Consider the following 3,144-nt stretch of genomic DNA (forward strand, 5'->3'; position numbering starts at 1 on the left):
ACACACACACACACACACACACACACACACACAAAAGAATCAACACCCACTTCACATATGCACCACTAATATCACCGTGAATCTCAATAAACATATTACATAACTCCTGAGCACACACAAAAGAATAAACACCCACTTCACATATGCACCACTAATATCACCGTGAATCTCAATAAACATATTGCATAAGTAACATAACTCCTCAGCACACACAAAAGAATAAACACCCACTTCACATATGCACCACTAATATACATGAATCTCAATAAACATGTTACATAACTCCTCATCACACACAAAAGAATAAACACCCACTTCACATATGCACCACTAATATCACAGTGAATCTCAATAAACATATTACATAACTCCTCAGCACACACAAAAGAATAAACACCCACTTCACATATGCACCACTAATATCACAGTGAATCTCAATAAACATATTACACAACTCCTCAGCACACACAAAAGAATAAACACCCACTTCCCCCACTCTATCCCGGGTGTGCATCTGGGTACGCGGATAATCTTCACCTCTGCAGATGTGCTGCCCTCCAGCGGCAACTGTTTCTAGCAGCTAACCCCATTGTCATTACCACCCACCCCCTCCTCTTCTCGTCCTCACCGTCAGGTGCTCGAATAGGCTTTGTATATATTTGAAAAATAAACAGCAGGGGCTGGTTTCACGAAGCGTGATTAACTTTAATTATGATTAAATCACTAATCATACTTAACCTCCTGTAATTATGATTAATTAATCATACTTAAAAATCTGTTGCACGAGGCGATTTAAGTACATATTTAACTAATCACATAATTAGCCGACTTAAACATGAATTACACTGTATTCAAAATGGCGGACAACGCCAAAAGTATCTGCAAATTCGGTACATGAAAAAGAATTAATTTGCAATTATAATGACTAAATTAGTACAGCTAATCGTAGATAATTTAAATTTCCTTGGAAAAAAATTGGAGTAAAATTTCCAATTGTAAAATCTGCAGCGTACTTAATATACTAGTACTACCTACATACTACTTCTAGTACTATAGCAACTAATTATGATTAGTGGATTTCATCATGCTCCTGAGTAGAATTAAATATTGTGAATAACTTAATCATGATTAAAGTTAATTACGCTTCGTGAAACAGTCACTTCAATTTAAATACGGTAAGTTAATCATGATTAAATACTTAAGTACGCTTCGTGAAACCGGCCCCTGAATTCTATTACCGTGGTGACAAATGTCGGCCTAGGGCAAAACATGTTTACCTATTCAACAAGACCCAGCTAGAGCCATGCTATTATTGGCTTAAGGAGGCATACAACAGTAAGCCTCCGCAAATTATTGCACTATTTCGTCTCTAGAAAAGGCATTTTTGACCTTTTTTTCGCCGAAATTTGGCACTACAGTGCAATAATTTGCATTATGCACGCAAGTTAGATGCCTTGTGGATGTCTAGAAAGCATTAGAAGTAAAATTGGTCTTGTTGTGTATTTGTGACATTCTGTCAGGTGGCGTAGCAACAGCGACCGGTTGGTAATTTTTGTGTTTGAAATGTGTTCAGACAACTTTGCAGAAATTCGCATCATGGAGCTGGCAAACGTTTCGAGCGGAGCATATAGAGCATGAATCTGCAGTTATTTAACATGAATAAAGTGTATGTTGTGTAATTGCGAAGTAACAGTAGAGTATTTTTAATTAATTTCTGTTCGATGCTTATTCAGGCCTGCTGCCTATGGACGCCCTCTACTGTTGTTCACCACCTTAAACAGCCGCGCCACGCCCCAGCAACTAGGTTGTCCACGGGCCTATACACACAACAACCAGAGAACGATAAACCTGCCATGTCCAGCTTTATTTGTTTAAGAATCAATGCGCGTAAAACCATCAAATGTTATCGACACCACCAGTGGCTCTTTGTCACACTGGTGCGTTAATTGCACAACAATTAACAGCCCTATTGTTCAATTACATGACAATGTTTGGTCCAAGCAAGGTGTAAACAGTGAAAGCAATCTTTACCATACATGCGCAATGGTCGATGTACTGTACTGTACCGTCTGTACGTATTAACGCGATTCCAATGCTTCCCGACAAGACACAAACCGGATGCACCAGACATGTATATAATTGAATACGGTACTTGACGCACGCACGTATGACACTACACACAAAAACAAACCTACAGAATATATTATTTTTATTTATTTATTAATTTAAAGACGGTACATTGGTAACAGGTATGTCAACATGAGCTTGCAAGCTCCTCACCGTCAGTGCAATAAAATTATACAATTCTTAGTTAAAAGTGCCAGTCTAACAAAGTAACAAACAAGGATACCTGGGCAGCTAGGCTAGGTATCCGGTCCTTACTAAAATTAAATCGCGGACACTATGTTATAACATTATTATTATTATTATTATTATTCTTTATTGCATGTAATTCAAATACAAGTACATGTTCTGATGCTATACGTTCGGTGAGATGTCACAGAGTGTGAATCTGTATTTTTAGTTTGAAAGTATACTCGCCCGTTGGCGATGTACCGGCCTCGGGGTGTCGTGTGTTCAGTAATGGTGCGATTTGATTGTACACGTATGGCGGTAGATTTGGCTGTGTGTGGGGTTCTAATTGTCAGATATTAGCCATGTGTCAATGATTTAATTATTTGTATAGTGTCAACAGCTGGTAGATTTGTACGATAACATGAATGTACGTTCGTTCGCATGTATACATATAAATACGCATACATATTTATATACGCGATCTTTACTGTACCGTCTGTATTAACGCAATTCCAATGCTTCCCGACAAGACACAAACCGGATGCACCAGACATGCATATAATTGAATACGGTACTTGACCGCACGCACGTACGTAGATGCTGTATTAGACTAAATGAAGCGTGGGGATTTGCTGTAACACATACGTATACCATTATATACACATTCATACATTACATATTACATTACATATTACACACACACTCATATATATATATACACACTGCAACACACACACACACACACACACGCGCGCACGCACACACGCACACACGCACACACGCACACACACACACATTTATATAAATATAAACACACTGATAAATGCAATAGTGTTGAGCAGTTAAAAT

General features: G+C 38.3%; 1 protein-coding gene across 1 annotated transcript in view; it reads left to right on the top strand.

Moving 5' to 3' along the window:
* The first annotated feature begins 1,161 nt into the window (after nt 1-1,161).
* LOC106813706 overlaps nt 1,162-3,144 on the top strand; it is a 5,568-nt gene continuing 3,585 nt past the window's right edge. The window contains exon 1 of the mRNA XM_014817915.1: nt 1,162-1,175. The gene's annotated coding sequence lies outside the window, so the exon portion shown is untranslated. The remainder of the gene's footprint in view (nt 1,176-3,144) is intronic.

The sequence above is a fragment of the Priapulus caudatus genome, unplaced genomic scaffold (genome assembly GCF_000485595.1).
Source record: "Priapulus caudatus unplaced genomic scaffold, Priapulus_caudatus-5.0.1 Scaffold812, whole genome shotgun sequence".
NCBI classification, from domain to species: domain Eukaryota; kingdom Metazoa; phylum Priapulida; class Priapulimorpha; order Priapulimorphida; family Priapulidae; genus Priapulus; species Priapulus caudatus.